Source organism: Equus caballus, chromosome 3 (genome assembly GCF_041296265.1).
Source record: "Equus caballus isolate H_3958 breed thoroughbred chromosome 3, TB-T2T, whole genome shotgun sequence".
Lineage (NCBI taxonomy): Eukaryota > Metazoa > Chordata > Mammalia > Perissodactyla > Equidae > Equus > Equus caballus.
In genome coordinates, this window is record NC_091686.1 from 61,270,031 (window position 1) to 61,290,855 (window position 20,825).

The window sequence follows — 20,825 nt, forward strand, 5'->3', positions numbered from 1 at the left end:
GTCTGCAAAATAAGTCTAGTCTCATTATAATTGGCTTAGTTATTTACATAAGTGCAGCAAAAATAGTGATTGATCATATAGGATCTTTTAATCTGCTTTGCTGGAACTTTTCATAAGGATTCTTCCGAGTGAACTTTTAAAGACCTCTCGAGGCCAGGAAAGCCAAGCTAAGGGCTTGTCATCAGATTCTGCCTGCAATAGCTATAGATTTGGGCAAATTTCTCTCTTCTTAAGGTCCCCCAAATATCTTGAGTTTCCTGTACTTGCCAGGAAATGACCTTCTTTTCTCACCTAGTAAGATTGCTGGGAGCTCTGTAAGCAAGGTACCAGGCTGGTTTTTTTTTCAAGGGGCTTTATTGATTCCATAAAGTCAATCTTAGTTGCTTAAAGCTGTCTGATCATATCTGAGTCTATGTATGTCTCTCTCAAGGATGGCATTCCAGTTGAAGCCTTGGTAATATAACAGTGTTTCCAATTGTGTCCTGTTACAAGGAAAACAGATTCTTATTGAACTTATGCAAATAATTATATTGCCATGAAAATTCAGGAATCCTCACTGGGGGTTTCTGAATTCTAGAGAAGTCAGGTAGGGAAAATAAGATCAATATTTCAATTCTGCTTACAAACGTATAATTTACCAAGTTGCTGTAAGTCATACCTAGCTAAAGAGAAAAGTTTTTCCTTATATCTGGAAAACAAGAAATTAAAGAACCAGTAACATTTCAAACAGAAGTCATAAAAATTATAATCATCTTCATTAGTTTATTTAGTCCCATGTAATTGTTTCTTGTTGATCTTGCTCTTTTGTTAGCAGTTTTATGTAAGCCATCAGTTTCTCCATTAGAATTCTGTAAATTCTTACCTAGTTCAATGGTGTGATCTGAAAGTTTATCAGAAACCTGTATTCTGGAGTACAAGGCGTCAGAGTTCTTTCCATGAGATTCCATGAATCTCTCTGAAGAGGAAACATATTTGCAAAAGCATCAGAGTAAAACAATAACTCTCTGTAGATGACAAAGACTTAAAATGCCCATGGTTAAAGGTCAGATAAGAGTTAATTATAATGCAATAAGGAAATTTGGTTATTTCTGTGGCACACAACATTAAGATAATAACTGGAATTACAAATGGTGACATTATACCAGAACATATCAGATTTTAGGAATTTTGTACTATTTCTAGAACATTTATATTAACATCCACACAAAAAATCTAATAAGGTTTAGCATTACTTCTTATTTGACAATATTTCCCATATAATTTAACATATCAAATACTCTTAATTAGTTAAACATCTCCCTTTTTATAAGGAGTATCCTTTTAAATGTTCCAGGGGTCCTCTGGAAAATTTCAAAGTTGGTTGAGGTCAAAAGGACTTCACTTAAAATTTGATTTGGGGAAATTTGTCAAAGATATCAAAAGATTTGGACACTTGGTCACATAGGATCGTAGGTCACTATGAAACAATGCTTAATTATCTATTTGACCAAAGTGATGATAAAGATTTCAAAGGCAAATACAGAAGGCTACATAGTTGTGAGCAAAATCAACCAAGGACCTGATAAAGCACTGAAAATTATTTTGATTAAACACAGAATTTTTGTTTTTTAGGAAGACTAAAGGTAAACAAAACTTTTCATAATACCTTATTAAGAGCAGACCAATAGTCCAAGCAAACATTGTCCTTTCATCAGATGAAAGAAAATTAAGTTTTTGTTTTATATAAGTATACTATTGATATTAAAGTTTAATCTTAAAAACTCTTGTAATTAATTCAATTTTTAGCCAACTTGACCCTACAAGATTCTCTCTTTATTTCTCTCTCTCCTTAACTTCGATGTCCATAGTTTGTCCTTCATTTTCTTTGTTTCCAGCTTTATTTTAGGACAAAATCATTTTCAATTCCCTCAACAAAATGTATTCCCATACCTCACACTTTTTCTAATCTAAAAACACAACTTGCTTTCCTTGCATACAGAGCTGTTTCTCTAATTATTTATAGTAGCTTTAATTACATATATTAATTAGAATTCTTAACCCTTAGAAGCCTTAATTTCTAGTGAAAAGTAAGAGGTAAGCAATTGTGGTCTGTCTTTTATATTAGCATTCTATGACTTGGCAAATTTTATAAATATCTTTTATAATTTTTAGAAACATGCTTTACAGCATGGCATAAAACATGTTTACCAACAGACCTAAATATCTTTAGTTCCTCTGTAATAAGAGATCTTATAAAAGTAAATAAACTGAGATTTATTTAGCAGTTAATGTTTCCGTATTTGATTTTATTTGGAAATGATCTAGACATGCAATGAATTCCCATCCTTTAACTCAGCTTAGCAAAACTCTTAAGGTTTCAAGTTACCCAAAAGATTTTGGAAGCTATTTTTAAGTACACATGCTAAAATTTTATCTGTAAACTATTATCTCACTTACATCTATCTAAATCATTTGCTTCTACAATTATGTTTAGATTACCCACAAAAACTTCATGAGACATTAGCCAAAATCAGCCGTCATTCTAAATTTTTGTTTTGCTGACAAATTTTGCAACAGAGATAGCATGAATTTGACTAGTAAAGCCTAAAAGAATAAACATTTTTTATCTGCATGATATCCAATTTTGATAACTCTAAAGACATATCTGTTTTAATTAAGTCAATGAACTTAAACTAGCTTTAATACCTAATATTTTCCCAGATCCCATGAACATGAAATTCATTTGGGTTAGTTTCTGTTATATTCTGAGAACTTAGAATGCCCAATCCTTAATTTATATAAGTGCTTGTTTGTTTTAAAGCCAATTGAATGGAGCTCTTTACAAATTAATTTTGGCAATACCATGCAGAGGTAAAAAATATATATATATATTACACATCTACAACATACATATGTAGACACATACAGACAGACACAGACAGAGACCTTATAGTTCCTAATATTTGTAGAGAAGTCACTTAAGATTTTTCATTTGCTCAGTTTCCAAATATCTCTCATTTTTGTTGTTGTTTGGTTTTGTTTTTAGGAAGATTAGCCCTGAGCTGACATCTGCTGCCAATCCTCCTCTTTTTGCTGAGGAACAGTGGCCCTGAGCTAACATCTGTGCCCATCTTCCTCTACTTTATATGTGGGATGCCTGCCACAGCATGGCTTGCTGAGCAGTGCCATGTCTGCACCTGGGATCCGAACTGGCAAACCCTGGGCTGCCAAAGTGGAACATGTGCACTTAACTGCTGTGCCACCGGGGTGGCCCCAAAATATCTCCCCTTTATTTTCCCCTTCTGATGAGGAACTTCTCCCTAAAGTTTGCATTTCAAAGAATGGCTCTTAATTCCTAGAGAAGATGGGGGTAGAAAATCTACAACATAAAGGCATAGAAAAAGTATTCAAGTCTTCTCCAAGATGGAGTTTTTGGGGCAGTTTTGCCTATTATCAGACATCTAGGGCCATTTAAAATTTTAAGTGCAGGACAATTTGGTTTCTAACATACCAGTATCTATAAGCAATCTGAGATGAATAAGGGAGGTTTGGGGGATAGTAAAGATAGGTGAGCTTTTGAGTTGCTTCTAGAGCCATATTTCTGGTTTTGTAGAAATTGGCAAGACAGACAGGTGTTTTCAATTCCTCAAATAATTGTGTTGTAGCCTGAATAGCAAGAGATGGACCTGCCCATCCAATTAAACTTGCTTCTTTATATCAGAGAGATTTCCAACTAAGATGGAAATCAAAAGATTTCTATGTTCCAGAACTTCAGGTAAATTACTTAGATTGAGAGCTCTCTAAAATTTTTTTCAATTTAGAAGTTTTTCCAATTAAGAAGATCCATCATCTTGCTATTGACAAGTAGGATCTATTAATTTCAGTGAATGAAATTGACCCAAAAGAAAAACTTCATCTGATTTTTACATAGGGGCTCAAACAACAGGCTCATAGGGCCTATGCCTGCATTCTTACCCTCTGGTTTTTCCTCCTTTTGACAAATGACACAACAGATAGAGACAAACAGAAACACTGACCATCTCTGAGAGGGGAAGGATCAATAAAAACTGAGAGTACTCTTTACCAAAGTTGCTAGACCCCAAAACTTAGTTCCACAAATATTTTCTCCTGCTAATCTAAATTTAGAAAAGAAAAAAAAAAAAAAAAACGCCTCACCACTCTTGCTTCCATTGGACCCTGCAGGCAGAGATCTGGGAAAATGATGTGATAAGAACTTACCTTCTGCCAGCTTTTGTCATATGTCCCAGGATCTCTCAGAGGCAGCAGTCCCAGAGCAAGCAGAGTGCCAGCCTGTAAAGTTGGTCCTGCTGACTCTACCAACTGTTGGGGAGGAAAATTTTCTCCTCTCCCCTTCAAAGTTCTTCTGGCTGGTCTGAGAATTAAATTGACATGAGATAAATTAACAGGAGAAAAACTAACAGAAGTTTAATAACATGTACACCTCCTGTGTACGTGGGAGAGATCCAGGAAAACTGAGTAACTTGCCCAAATGGCTGAAGACACCACCTTAAATACCATCTTCAGCTAAAGAGAAAAGAAGACATTGGGGGTGAGGGGAGTCAGTTGGGGGGGGGTGTTTACCAGGAAAAGCACAGAAAACAGGGGTAAGGTTGTTATGTAGATTTCAGTCACTGCCTTCTCCATTGATAAGAGTTTCTAGAGATTGAGCCATCCCCCTTTTCCTGATACAGTGAGGGAGACACCCTTATAAATGGAGATTTCCTTTACAAATGTAAATGTCTTTTATAAATGGTAACTTCTACTTGGTTTTCAGAGCTTCTCCCATGTCTGCTGTTTCTTAAACATGACCAGCCTAAAATGGTCCTTATGCCAAGGAGACATATTTTGAGGTGACAAATTCTGCTCCCCTACAACTCCTATGTGATAGTATTTATTCATTGACTCAAACTCCCTGTTGTGGTCCTTCTTAGAGGAGGATCCTAAAAGTGTTCATCTTAAAGAAGTGGCCCCAGATTTTTCACTCTCAAACAGAAAACACCCAACATGAGTCCATCTTGAGATATTTACTAATCTTTCATCCTACAAGTTCAGAAAGTACATATTTAGTGAACATAAATTATTTTTAAATTTTGAACATGTATTATAAATATTCTTTAAAAAATATCTAATATGCTCCCATTGGGCCCACATTCTCTAGAATCTTTATCAATAATTGTGAAATGAGGCAGAGCAATCAGGGGTCTGACTCAGGGTCCACAGTCCCAGATTTCATCACAGCCCTGCAACCTATTAGATGTCCGGTCTTGCATCGTCTGTTAACTGCTTCTTGTCTTGTTTTCTCAACTAGAAAGTGTTGATGACATTAATTAGATTGTTGTGATAGTTAAATGAGATACAGTTCTAAAGACCCTGGTCAGCCAGAAATGCTTAGTAAACATTAGTTTTCTATTACCCCTTCCCTCTTATTTTCCTTTTTATGACCATCCCAACCAGGATTTGACCAATACTCTGCTGTGCCTTTGTACTTTCTCTGATCACTTCTCCAGTGTTTCTCCAGCCATCCTACGACCAGGGTCATTGTCATGTGGCCCTTTTGTTTCATCACATTTTCTATGTGCTCTTAAAGCTTAAAGTAATAAAAGTATAGTAGTAGAAAAATGAGACATTAAACCAAAACACCTGGATGGGAATTTGTCTCCAGTTCTGCCTCTGAATGGCTATCTGATTTTCAGCAAGTTATTTAACCTATCTAGGTTTCCTTTAGCTCATCTGTAAAAATGAGACTAAGTCTCCATGAAGCATATTCTGGAATTGTTTTTTCCTTCCTCTGCCCTGTTTATATCTGTCATAATAACAGTAACAATGGTATTATTTTCAATGTACACTTTCCAAAGTCTTTCATATTTACTGTATTATTTGGTCACCATATCAGAGTTCTGAAGTATTCCAGTTGGGCACTATCATCCCATTTCAAGATAAGGAAATTGAGAGAGGACAGGGAGAAGATATATGACTTGGCGAGGTCACAGACGCCCTAGAACACAGATATATTTTACTGTGGTATGTCAGACTTTTATGGTACCCCTATTGTGTGTGTTGCACCAGGCAAAGTGCTAGTGATAGAGCAACGGTCTCCTACCTCTTTGTAATATAATTCACACACAAAGATAACCGATAACTGAAAGGAATAGATGCTAAGAGCCAAATGACTACACTGCAATTTCTTTTCATCTCATTGATTTGCCTGTGAAGAAAGAATCCCTTCTTTTGTTTTGATAGAATTCCCCTATCTCTTTGCGAGTCCACTCTTGTGGAGTCCATGGAGAGCTCCCTGGGAGAAAAAGACTAATTTTACTTTGACATCATTACTCGAATTTTATATAAGCACTAGCCTTTCAAGGGCTATCTTTCAACAATGGTCTGTTTGGACTTTAAATAGTGCGTGTTTTAATGTATGCTAAAACTTTGAAATTCTGTAGAACAACAAAAATCAAGATTGGAAATTATCTTGATAAGTTTTCTTCTGAGTTTTTCCCTGAGTCCATGTTTTAGATCTGGGTGTACGAGAAGTATGCAGAGTTTCAGTTTCATTTTTAGTGAAATTGAGAAGTAACAGAATTTACTCTGAAACTCCACAAAAAGAAGACTGTAAGAATATCTGGGATACTTTCTATTTTTAACATGAATACATTTTTGGGTCAGCCCTGCTGGCCTAGTGGTTAAATTTGGTGCACTCTGCTTCAGTGGCCCAGGTTGGTTCCCAGGTGCAGACCTACACCACTTGTGAGTGGCCATGCTGTCACGGTGGCTCACATACAAAATAGAGGAAGACTGGCCACAGATGTTAGCTCAAGAGAGTCTTCCAGCTAAGGAAAATTATCCTATGGATACACTCTACTCATTATGCAAAATAACACATGACAAAGTTATTCATTTCCTCAGCTAAAGGATTGGAAGCAACTAACCGTCCATGATTAGAGAACTGGATAAATAAGTTTTGATACATTCCAGAATCAAACACTTTGCAAGTATAATGCAAAATAAAGAAACTGTGTATTGATATGGAATGCTTATAGTGTTTCGTGTTTAGTGAAACAAGGTACAGATTGTTATGTAGTGTGTCCTATAATGTATATAAAAGAAGGAAACAAGAAGGAATATATATTTGTACTGTATTATTTTTTACATAAAAAAATCCTTAGGCAGGGGCCGGCCCGGTGGCGCAGCGGTTAAGTGCACACATCCCACTTCGGCGGCCCGGGGTTGCTGGTTCAGATCCTGGGTTTGGACATAGCACCACTTGGCAAAAGCCATGCTGTGGTAGGCGTCCCACATATAAAGTAGAGGAAGATAAGCATGGATGTTAGCTCAGGGCCAGTCTTCCTCAGCAAAAAGAGGAGGATTGGCAGTAGTTAGCTCAGGGCTAATCTTCCTCAAAAAAGGAAAAATCTTTGGGCAGATAAACACGGAACTGAAAAGTGGTTAGCTATTCGAGGGAGAAGATGGGAACTAGGTAGGTAGACGACAGTGAGATAAACAGACAGGAAGGACACTTTTCACAAGACACCTTCTCACACTTTATCATGTTTGAATTGTGTAAATATATGACATATTCAAAAATTTAAATATTCCTAAAAGCCCTATCAAACGTCCTAGGAATTTTTTTTTTCCTTCTTTTATATACATTATAGGACACACTACATAACAATCTGTACCTTGTTTCACTAAACACGAAACACTATAAGCATTCCATATCAATACACAGTTTCTTTATTTTGCATTATACTTGCAAAGTGTTTGATTCTGGAATGTATCAAAACTTATTTATCCAGTTCTCTAATCATGGACGGTTAGTTGCTTCCAGTCCTTTAGCTGAGGAAATGAATAACTTTGTCATGTGTTATTTTGCATAATGAGTAGAGTGTATCCATAGGATAATTTTCCTTAGCTGGTATTGGTGGATCAAAAAGTATGTGCATATGTAATCCTTCACAACAGATTTTTGCTAATCTGATATAGTTAAAGAAAAAGATATATCAGTACAGTTTTAATTTACATTTTTGTTAATATGAGTCAGACTGAGCATTTTCATCTGTGTAAAAGCCTTCTCAGATACAAACTGTGTTCATATCCTTTGCTGATTTTCTCTTGAGTTGTTGATGATTTTCATTCAGTAGAAGTCCAATAAATAAGCGTATATTCACTATTTCTAAGTTTGCTATGGTATAGGCTTCATTTTTAGGAGAAGGTGGCCATTCTTATCTCCTTTGTATTTCAAGCTACAGATGATTAGTTTTGCAAGGCCTAACAAACCATGCATCTTTTTATTCTGTTTTTAATATTTGGCCAAAGTTGAGTTTGAACTAATAGAAGCGTAACTATACCCAAAGTTCCTCTCTTTCTATTGCACTCCACATGGTTGAAATTTGCTAAGTATATTTGAAAGAAACAACAATTACAACTAAGACAAATGCCCAGTCTTTCTTCCTCTGTAACTAATTTTAGTAATTTCGCCAGTCCTTAGGATAAGAACTGGTAATGTGAAAAGAAAAAACAATGGAATTGTCTGCAGCAGAATGAAGCTAACACAGTAAACTCTGTTTTCTCTGTCTGCTTTGTTTTCCTCTTTTAGAAGTTTGATTCTATTTCAATTGATACGTAGTTTTCAGAAATTTGGAAAATAGTGACATATTCTGACTTCTCTAAACATACTATAAAATTCACCTATTGGTTTCATAGTACACCATTTAGAAAAAAAGAAAAAGCTAGAGTATGAAAGGAGGATCATTGCCTATATGCTGAATATTAATTAATTGATTCAGCATGTATTATTGAGCAGTAATTATGAACCAGGCATTCCACTGAACACTGAGAGTACGTACTAGTAAGTGAGAAAGGTGCACCCTTGCCTTCTCAGAGCCTGTTCTAAACCAGCCCCTCTTTACCCTGATTACAATGAGAATTGCCTAGAGAAGCTTTACAAAAATATCAGCGCCTGGGCCTGAGGCAAGAAACTCTAGGGGTGCAACTCAGGAACAAATTTTTTTAAAACTCCCCAGATGATTCTGTGTGAAGCCAGAGCTGAAAACCACTGGTCTTGCCATATCCCCAAGATAGCTCCAAAACCACAAAATATTTTGAAGAGGAAGTGGTCATGGAACTTTTGATATGATGTAATATGAACTACGTAGCATCGACTTTGAAGCATTCTTGCCACAATGTTTAACTTAAGAGCAATAAAGCCTTAAAATCTGCGTTTCAATTTAGAGATAACTTAGAGGATAAAAGAGCAAGTTAAATGGCACCCCGAGGAAAAATATCAGACAAATCCAGAAACTGGTATTTTCTCTGAGACAAATGGTCTGGTTTCTTGAAAAAAGGCAATGACAAGAAAAGAAGAGAAGGCCTAAGAGTGGGATGGGGATTAAAAGAGAATAAAGAAACAACCACCAAATATAACACATTAACCTTGATTACATCCTGGTTCAAAAAATCCTTAGGAATAATTTTGGGGGACAATTTAAGAAATTTAAATTCTTAAATACATACTAGAAATTAGATATTAGTTAATATTTGTTGATTTTTCTTAGGTCCTTAGATATATCAGTATCTATGTACAAGAATGTCTTTATTTTTAGGAGATGCATGCTAAGTATTTAAGCGTGTCAGCAATTTCAAATGGTTCTTCAACAACACAAAATGATATCACACATATACATAAGCAAATATAGTTGGATTTTTTTAAGGAGTTTGGAAAAGGCTGAGGTATTAAAGATGAAAGAGGCTTCTGAATAATGATGATAATTATATTTAATTAACTACCATTTATTGAGTTCTATGTTCCAGATACTATACTAATGACGTTATATGTATATTATTTAATTTTTGAAACAAACATTATTATTTTAACTTTACAAATGAGAAAACTGACGTTCATGATGATTAAACAACTTATTCAGTTTCACACTGAGCCAGAATTTGAACCAAGTTCTTCCTGTTTCCCTTGTGGGAGATCTTAGTCACTATGCAGCATTGCCCTGCCCCCAAACTGCACCGTAACCACTTAGGTGGTAATGGAAAGCACATGAGCTTTGGCTGCACTTCAATTACAACACTTACTACAATGCAAATCCATCTAATGTTTACGTGTCTGTTCTATAGACTGTGTCCTCCTTGTCATGCCGAGACCATAGACTTTGGAATCAAGCCCACCTGGATCCAAATGTGGGCTCTGTATTTATTAGACGTTTATTCTTAGGCTAATCTCTAATCTCTGAATTTAATGGGACAGGAAATGGCAAGAGAAGGTAAGGGGAAATTTGGTGGGGAGGAAACAAGAGGATATAGCTGTTAACTCCATGTAGGCAACAAGCTTAAGTAAAGAGGCAAAGAGGGCTGTGAGGTCTCAAGCCTGAGTGACCAGGAGAATAAAGTTACTGTGATCAGAAATGGGGAAGTATAAGGGTGAGCTGTTTCAGGGGAGGTGAGAAATTTCCTAATGCAAAAGTCGAATTTCTTACACCTCTGCCTTCTCTTATTTCATAACCCCACAACCCACCGTTAGAGGCAGGTCATCATAAAGCTGATGACTTGAAACTATGAGGTATATCTCTCCTCAACTAGGTAGCAGAGCACCTAACATCTTATGAGCCAATACATGGGCACAGAGCAAAGGAAAGGGCTTCAAAAACTCTCTTGGATCCAGTGGGCACAGACTGGCTCAAAATAGCCCTGGGCCTGAAGCTTATGGGTATTCCATGGCCCATAGGATCTATACCTTTATGGACAGGCTAATTGAAAAAAGGGGAATAATTCGGGGAAAGTGATTTTCACAGAGCTACATAGTAGATCAAAAGGTAGCAATATTTTCACCCATTTATTCAATAGATACTGAACACCTACTATATACCAAGTATCGTTGTTGGCATGGAGTTATAGATAAGGTCTTTGCTTGCATATGCTTTTTATTCAAATTATTCTATTAGAATTTTTATTCTAAATCTATTTCTAAGTCAAGTATATAAATGGATAAATAAGATAATTTTAGAGAGTGATAATATTCTTCTAAGGTTTTCTTAAAGTGCATCTTCATTCTTAGAAATGACTTAGAACTAACCTGTCCTGGCAATACTCATGACTAACTCTTGTCCTTCGGGTCTTACTTTAAGAGGAGCCTTTCGTGACCCTCCCTCCACATCTGTTCTCCATCCCAGTAATGATCACCATCTATAATGATTGGTTGTTTATTTATTTCCTGGTTTAATGCCTGTCTTGCTCACCTGGATGGTAGCCTCATAACAGCAGGCACCTTGTCTATTTTGTTTTCATTGGGTTCCCGCTGCCTTTTGCAGGACCTAGCCCATGGAAGGTTCTCAGTAAATATCTGTGGAATTAGGGTGACCAACCATCCCAATTTGCCTAGAGCTGAGAGTTTGCCCAAGATATAGGGCTTTCAGTGCTAAAACCAGGACAGTCCTGGGCAAATCAAGACAATTGGTCACCCCATATGGAATGCATATCTATTGGATAAGAAATTAGTCCCGCATCTTCCATAATCGAAGTTGAATCTCAAGTCTCATTAAACCAGACCCAGAGCAGAAGTATCACTAGGCCATGGTACATTTAGCTGAAGCCATTGCTTCTGGTTTAGGCAGAGGCTTAGGGAAAGTGAAAGCAGATCCCCAGGGACTCTTTCAAGCATCCAAATCACTATAATAATGCAGCCCTTGAATTCCAGGGAAAGGCTATGCCCATAATCATAAAGTTAGTGGGGCTACATCAAGTCTATTACTTCTGGGCCTCCTCAAGCCTCTTGGCTGGCTGCTGAGCAATCCAGATGGAACCAGTCTAAAAACTAACAATTAAAAACAGTCAATATTGGGCCGGCTCAGTGGCTGAGTGGTTAAGTTTGCACGCTCCGCTACGGTGGCCGGGGGTTCGGAACCTGGGCGCAGACAAGGCACCGCTCGCCAGGCCACGTTGAGGCGGCATCCCACATCCCACAACTAGAAGGACCTGCAACTAAGATATACAACTATGTACGGGGGGTGGGGTTGGGGAGATAAAAGCAGAAAAGAAAAAAAGATTGGCAACAGTTGTTAGCCCAGGTGCCAATCTTAAAAAAAAAAAAAATACAGAAAAACAGTCAATACGAAGTAGCATTTGACAGCTAGAAAACACCTCTAAAATCATGTCATCCAATCCCCTCATTTCACAGTTGAGGAAACTAAGAATCTGAGATGTTAACATCTCAATGGAGAGCAAAGTTTTATAGGATCCTCTTTATTCTGACCAGGGTCCCTTTGAAACCTTGGTCACTGCTCTTACTCTACAAGTGAGAAAATGAGTCCCTTCCATTGTTTACTCTCAACAGGCTGACCTGTTTTGCATTTCCTCCCTCATTTTGTATTCTCTGGAATAAGTTCTGCCAGCCCCTTTTTGCAAGTGACTTATTTCAACATACTGGTTTTTTTCTCCCCAAAAGAACTCCTGTTTGACAGGTTCAAACCTTCCCTCTTCCTTGAAGCATAGGTTGATGACGACAAAATTTGGAGTGAAAAATTTTCACCACTATGTAGTTTGCAGATCTTAAAAAACAAAGAAAGAAAAGAAAACCTAAAAACACCTATAAAAATTTATGAAGGGGCCAGCTTGTTGGCAGAGCAGTTAAGTTCACAGGTTCTGCTTTGGTGGCCTCGGGTTCCCCAGTTCGGATCCCAGGTGTGGACCTAGGCACTACTTGTCAAGCCATGCTGTGGCAAGCGTCCCACATATGAAGTAGAGAAAGATGGGCACAGATGTTAGCTCAGGGTTAATTTTCCTCAAAAAAAAAAATATGAAGCCTAATAGACACCTTACTTGTGTCAGGTGAGATGTTCTTGGAGTTAAAGTCATTGTGATATACTTTAAAGGATTGGGTCTGACAATAGATATATGGGTTTTTTCCTCACCAATGGAAAGACACAGACCAAAATTCACATTTGTTTTTATTTTGTTGCATGTTCTGATTCTAAAAATGACAATATGTCTGCCATTAGCATTAATGCAAGAGCAAGGCCAGGCCTAACCAAAATCACATCTAGAGATATTTTCAAAACACTATGTCCTAGTTCAACTCTTTTGGGAAAAAATACTGTTTGTTGTTAGTTATTTTGGAAGTTAGAAAGTTTGGGTTCACGACAGCCTTTTACAACAGCTGGTGTTTGACTTTTAACTTAGGAAGGCAGAGTATTCAAAAAGAGTTTGTTCTGAGTTCTTAAAAAACAAAACAGAACTTAAGACAAATGTTTTACTTGTCTGTGGAGCTTCATCCAGACTGAGACATTTTGTTTAACTCTTTGTTATGAATTTCTTGCTGTGAGAGGTGTTAAATTCATACCTCCATAGAGAAGGCCTTGGTCTTTCTTAGACTTATTTCCTTACATGCTTTTTCTTAGGAGATAATCTCTTTAAAATCATTGAACAACAGTCTGGGCCAGAAAATTCCTCTTCTCTTCCAACTGTTTCCAAACTTCACCTCTACAAGCAACAGCCACGTTCTTTCAACCCATTTACTTACCCAAACACATCTCCAAACACACACCTTGACTCTCTCAACAGATCTTAAGTAAATTGACCATTCCACTAATAGGGAGCGATATCAACATAGTCAACCTCCATTTTCCTTCAGTTCGTGACCACTCTTCAGAGACAGCTAATTGGAGACAATTATGTAGATAATTGTAGATTCTAAAATTATCACTAGTTAATTCTAGGCCCTAGAAACATTAATCATATGCTAGTAGTGTTACCCTGTGGGATATTTAACTCTAAAGCAGGTTTCAGTCAAGAATCAAAGCTCTTTTGTGTGTTACCCACAAGACACATCTCTATCTGAGAGGGGATACACACAAGCACATCACAAAGCAGGAGGGGGCTCATTTTGATAAACCATGTGAGATACATAACATTCTTTAACACACTTTTCATGTATTATAATTTTGTATAGTGGGACCAAATAAAATTCTCTGGACTTTTGACTGACAGTTATCCTTTACAAATGTGATTAATCAGTGAGCAGAAAAACATAAAACAATAACTTTACCAGTATATATTACCTTAAAATGTAAGCTTTAAATATAGAAGTTTAAGGTTATGCTGTATAGCTATATGAAAACATCCAATTTTGATTATAAAAATCTTTTGGCTTTTTGAAGAAATTTACAAAGTAAAAAAAAAGTATAGAAACCTGTGTACCCACCCCCCACCAATGATAATCATGAACATTTTGTCATATCTGCTTTATAGCTTTCTTTACGAAAGAAATGAAACAGCACACATAAAGTTGAAGTCCCCTTTGTCTCCCGTCACCAGTCCCGCCTCCACTCCTCCGCAGAGGCAGCCGTTCTCTCTAATTCACTAGTGAAATACAGTTAAATTATATGATCTGCTCCTTTTGTTTCTGTGCAGAAAATATATTTAGCATTATGTTTTTCCATAGCAATATCTAACTATATTGCACAGAAATACTGGTTTTTCCAGGGAAATAATGATTATCCATGTGTCAAAATGAATGTTGGGACATTTTACAAAATTAAACTTCACAGAATTATCTAGAAATTATAACAATGCTGTAATATTTTTAAAAGATGATATAGTCTTATTAAAATCAATTATTCTATTATATGACAGAGACAATACCTTAGGTATATGTATTCATGATGACAACAGTAAATGCTTATTAAGGAAGCTTTTTTGATCAACTTTTTTTTTGTTGCAGAAGATTCACCCTGAGCTAACATCTGTTGCCAATCTTCCTCTTTTTTTTTTTTCCCCTCCCCAAAGCCCCACTACATAGTTGTATATTCTAGTTGTAAGCCCTTCTAGTTCTTGCATGTGAGACACTGCCACAGCATGGCTACTGACAGACAAGTGCTGGGGTTCTGCACCCGGGAACCAAACCTGGGCCTCCAAAATGGAGTGCACCAAACTTTAACCACTAGTAAATCAGGGCCAGCTCCATAATTTCTTTAATATACTTTATGAAGTCTCATTAATAGTCTAGACCATGGGTACTTTAATCATAAAGCCACCAAGAATTTACTATTTTACTATCTTGAATATTAAATAAGATAAATGGTATGAGCAATATTTAGAGAATTTTAATAAAAGTTATTAGCAACATCTAGAGAATTCTCCTTGATTATTTTATCAAGAAGGATTTTGTAGAGAATATTTGTCATCAATATTCGAAAACAAATTGTACTTCTGTAATGTCAAAGTAGCTTCATAGATTTCACCCCTGTAGGAATAATTAGGAAGTAAAATCATGTAGTTGAAGTCTCTTCAACTTGCGTAACTTTGCTGTTACCTTGTTGGATGGCCTTGGAGAGATCATTTTATCTCTAGGATTCAATTTCCTCATCTCAAAATGCCTTGGTTGGTGGCATGGGGGTGGGGAAAGATGAAAAGAGATGATCGTTAGTATTTTTCCCAGCTATAAAATTTTATTATGCTATTATTCATTTTCTCCCTTCTCCCTTCTCACTCAATGTTCTAGGACATAGGTCGGTAATTAGTCAAAACTGAGAGGATCTTCTAGCAAAATAGTCAGACTTAACATTAAAAGGCATAAGAATTTGAAACAGGAAAATGTTTACTTAATTCACTATAAGATCAACTCATTCACAAGAAACCAAACAAAACCTCTAGAAGGAGAAATTAGAAACAGAGAAATATGTTTATATTTATAATTTACCATAAAGATGATATAGAATGAAGAATATTTATCTAAATAAACTTATGTTAAACATAGTTGAGTTTCTACTCAAAACAGTGATACATCATATCAAAATGATGCATGTTTAACGTTATGAAATATTTCTTTGTGCAGAAAAAATGTCATTATGTATTTTAAAATCAATGAAGATGATGAGACTGTCTCATGACCTCATGATCAGGCTAGGTTATATGATTTCTCAATATTAATATCCCTTCTGAGGATATTACAGATAATTACTTTGTAAGAGTAAATAAGAATTGACAAATGAGAGAGATAATAATGCTTAGAAAGGAAAAATAATTTTGCCTTTCAACAGTTCTTGTCTAATATGAAGGAAGATATAGTAATTTTTTGCATCTTCTTAGGGGACTTTGAAAACCTACTATCTGTTGTGGAATTTTCCATGCAGTCATTACACTGTTGTGCACAACTTTCAAGTCTGAGAGATAAAAAGTGACAGTGATAGAGCATTGCATGGATATGTGGAAGAGACTTCCCCGAAGTTATCTTTTCTAGTCAATTTCCTTCTATTTAGGAGTATCTTCTCAGCAAACTTAAATGAATGATTCTCTATAATATTTTTAGTAATCCCAGGAAAGGAAAATATATGCCTCTGTAATGACCACTGTTAGAAGTGAATGACCCTCACAGACCCAAAGTTCTCCCTAAATGAGATAATGGATGTGAAAGAACATTGTAAAATATAATAAATGTTGAGAATTATTATTGAGATGATCATTCCAAGGCTGACCCTACCATGTGTTTCATCACAAAAAGCCCTTTTAAGTGGCAGGGTTCATTGTATAGTTAGCAAGGGACTGAGGTGACTGGGCAGGGACTCAGGGTCTGGAATGTCTAAATCTTCATGTCCTGCCTTCATCATCCTTCTTTCAGGTTCCAGGGAAATGGTATGTAGAGAGGTCAATGCCAAACACATACGCACTCTTTATTACTGTGAAATTCCACCATGGCTCCCCAGTAAGCTAGGATGGCCCATGGACAGAATTGCTTTTACTCTGGCTAGAAGCAGGAAGAGGGCATGAAACCAAAGCATGCCAAACAACCTCCTTCCCCCTTTCACTCTAGGCTGTCAGATGATGAGGAAAGGGAAGTCAAGGAAAAGCACACTAAAACACAAGGGGAAAGTAAGGGGTTTTCTCTGAGGTCTAGGGCCAGGCTGGTCTAATTGGCCTGTCCAACACCTTGCACAGTAATTCATCTTACCATTGCAGCCAGATGGGCCAGAGAGGCCAGAGAGAAAGGATCACAAGAAATGGAACCCAGATCCCAAGAAATGAGTCATATGGCACCAAAATATCCTTGTCTTGACTGAGCCATCCCACTATAGGATTTCCTCCTCTGTGAAAGGGTGGAGGTGGCAGTGGAACAGTTATATTTTCTTCCTCTTCCTTTAAATCTATTCTCTGTGCAATAGCAATTACTTTTTTTCTTTTACATAAAATAAATACTTTGGTATCTGTGCAGTACTGTACGTATATAGGTTTTTGTTTATTTCTTTCCTGTTCAAAAAAATAACTGGGTTTGTGTGTCCCAGAGAAGCCATGACTAGTTCAGAGATGTTATAAGTCAAGTTAATCAGCTGCAATGTTATATTAACATACCTTATTTAGAAACTGTTAAATGATTTTCTCAACATTGCACCTGATCATTCTTCATATTTCTGCTTTTTAAAATTCTTGTAATCTTTTGTCAAAATACATGACAGGCAGTGCACATCATACTTACCAAAAACTGGTTTGTCTTCCTTGGCTTTGAAGGTGAGGAGGCCAAGGCTGCAGTCTAGATGGACTGCCACTAAGCAGTGTGACCAACGCCTTTGTTTTCTTTCATTTATAAACTGGGGCTAAGATTCCATATCCCTGGACTATTCATCTCCATATTCCAGAGTGACATTGAGAAAATAAATGAAAGAGAAAATGTGGAATTATTTTGGACAGTTAGTTGGCCATTTCACGAGGCCCTTTAAGATCCAGAGAGACAGAATTCAATCTTGAAAAAGCCTGCTGTTTCACTTGGGACATCTTTAATGTTCTTCTTACGTTGAAGCTGTGATCCATTTCTTATACTTTTCTCTCTTTAGTCCTATCTGGTATTCTGGAGCCCCACTCCTCTTTGAGATGACAAGTTTTAAATATTTGAAGGCAGATATGCTTTTTGAGATTTTCACTTAAAGTTCAAGTGTTTTAAGAAAATCATAAACCACAAATAATAATTTTAAACTTCTATCTCTGAGCCAAATAATAGACATTGTTTTGCAATGAAAACAACTGGTCTCTAGTTTAATTTAAATATACATATCTACTGGTTTTAGCTGCAATATCTTGGACATGTAAAATGAATCAAATTCATGATAGAAGATTTTTTCAGACATTATTTCATAAATCTTACAGTAAGTAATTAAATCCATTTTATAGTGAAGGAGATGGGAGCATTAGAATCAGAGAGACATGGGTTTAATTCATGGCTTCTCCAGCTGTACGGCTTTGCCTAGTTATTTACCTTCCTAAGCATCATTCCTTCATCTCAGAAATGGAGAGAACAGTACCCATCTCTCAGGGTTTTGGTGAGGATAAAAGATAATGTAAGTAAAAAACATAACACAAATATGGTGAAATACTCAACAGGGGGTAAAAGGAGTGAACAATAGCAATATATGTCATCAACACATGGATAGATGATTAAAATCAAAAGGTAAAGGGAAAACAGTGAGAAACAGAACAAGACTGACTGCACAATAGCATTTGGGTAAGTGCACTCATGTGGTACTTGCATAAAACAATGCCATCATTGTTCATGAAGGTGGATTGAAAAACTCACACTAACTACAGTGTGAAAGAGTAAGTACCTTTGGGATGGTGAAAACGGGGATTTTAGATGGAAATGAAAGAGACTAAAACAAAAGAAGAGTGTTGGACATGGATCCATCATGGGGATTGCTCTAATTTTGTGCACTTGAGGTCCAAGAAGAAAGGAAAAGAAAATTGCTGTTTGGCACAGGACCTGCCATATAGAGGAAGCTCAATGCAGGTGGCTATTTTTATTACTTAGGTCAGGCTCTACTCAGCAGGGCTCTATCTGCATCAATTCGACTGGTATTCTTGAGCTTCCCAACATTTATGGGGATAAGAATTGAACCAATGGCATCAAAAGCCAAGAAAGAAACTGTGAGAAGTAGAGAATGGAAAGAATATCTTTTTATGATAGAGAATAACTGATGCACAATCATTGCAGCTATTATTTATTGAGTGCCTACCATGTGCTAGGAAGTCATCAGTTGGTTCAAACAACATGTATCTAATAAGTGCTTATTATGCGTGAGACACTGCTCTAGACATCAGAAATATAGCAGGAAAACAACTACAATGACAACAACAAACCTGGCTCTTATGGAGTATATATTCTCATGAGGGGAGAGAGGCACTAATGAGTAAAATATATAGTATGTTAAGAGGCAGTAAATCCTGTGGAGGAAACAACCACAAAACGAGGAAGGACCATGTGGAGTGGGGGTGATTGTGATTTTAAATAGGGAGGTCAGGGAAGGTTTCTCTGAGAGAAATTGTTCCAAACCCATTTCATGTATTATCTCTTTTAATTGATCTTCTCAACACCCAGTGAAGAAGTTACTTTCATAAACCATGATTGCTATTTTGAGATGGGGAACCTGGGGCCTAGAATCCTTTGGTGCCTTTTCTAAGGTTTGATACTTGGCTAAGTGAGAGAGACAGCATTAGGGTTTGGGCTACCTAGCTCTGGAGCTGTCCCCTTATGTATTACCTCTCATACAGGGAGCTGGAAGGAGCCCTGAGGCATCCACCAGGATGGGGAGCAGAATGTGGTTTGGTAAAGCATTGAATCAATATTATCATAGTATCCATTTTACATTTTGAAAAAGTAAAATAAACATATTTTGTTTTGGTGTAGAAAAACTTCAGAAAGTAGAACTAGGCAAAATCTTCCAGGCTGGAGGGTGTATCCAGAGGTTACAAAGGATATGTGAAATATTTCCATTAAGAAATCCTGATTTAGTCCAACCCTTTTAATTTATTGCTACAGGACCAGGAATTTCAAGACTGTGAATGACTTGCACAACCTCATATGGCTTGTTTGTTACAGAACCAGGATGGAAAACTGAGCTTGAAAGACTAACCAACCAGCACAACCACAACAGCTGGGCTGGGCCGTCCCAGCCTCGGAGCTTTCCCCTGCATGGCTGACCAAGCTGTCTTGGCTGTGAGGCTTTTCTTTTAAACTGCAGAGATAGGGAGAGTGAATTTCTGAGTCAGGCAGACCATTTGCAGAAGAGAAGGAAGGAGTATAATTAGAGGAAACGAAGTGAGAGGAGGCACGGATGAAGAAAATGAGGGGAGGACTCAGCTAAGAATAGGCAAGGCGAACTTCAGGATCACTATTTCCACCCCAGGAAGGAGGAGGCAGGGAGGGAAGATGCAGCCGGGACAGAAAGAGTTCCTCTATCTCAGTAATCCCAATTATAGTCCTATAGGACAGGTGGGAACAGTGTTGTTTTATATGTGGGAAAACTGAAGCTCAGAAAAGCTGCTTTACTTACTCAAGCTCACATAGTTCGCAAGAGTCTCCTGATGCCTTTTTTTTTCTTTCCTTGGGTCTCTTTCTTCCATTAGTTGTTTCCATCGTTTCTTCCCTCCAGCCTGCTTTTATTTGTACAAGGTGAAGTTGTGAGGTTTTTACCTTTTTTCTAAAATAGTTATCAAGTATCCAGTGACAGAGTATGTGGTTACCGTGACAACCCAGCCTTTACTGAGGACTGGCCTCCTCGCTGTGCCTCCAGAATCGTATTTCACGGCACAGGTTACCTTCCTTTGTGGATCTTGTAACAGCTTCAATTTCACATTTTGGTGTGTTAACGTTTGTCCTCCGCTAGACTGTAAGCTTCCAAATGGCAGGGACCAGCCTACTTTTGCCTAAAGTGTGCCCCCAGCGTTTTGCACAATGCCTAGCACCCGGGCTCTCCGTAAATATTTGCTGAGCGAACGTTCTTGTGGTTCCTCTCGGCTCTCTTCTGAAAGTTACATGGACAGGACTTTTAGCTCATAATTATGTT

At 37.1% G+C, this 20,825-nt stretch overlaps 1 protein-coding gene and 1 long non-coding RNA gene across 7 annotated transcripts in view; one reads left to right on the forward strand and one right to left on the reverse strand.

Moving 5' to 3' along the window:
- The window catches only part of LOC138923627 (uncharacterized), a 30,107-nt gene extending 9,392 nt beyond the window's left edge, over positions 1–20,715 (reverse strand). Inside the window, exons 1-3 of the long non-coding RNA XR_011437514.1 lie at positions 20,313–20,715; positions 4,219–4,372; positions 863–955 (exon numbers count right to left, since the gene is read on the reverse strand). This is a non-coding gene — a long non-coding RNA (uncharacterized lncRNA). The remainder of the gene's footprint in view (positions 1–862; positions 956–4,218; positions 4,373–20,312) is intronic.
- Positions 1–20,825, forward strand: part of RASGEF1B (RasGEF domain family member 1B) — a 701,629-nt gene that overhangs the window by 646,499 nt on the left and 34,305 nt on the right. The window lies entirely within an intron of this gene.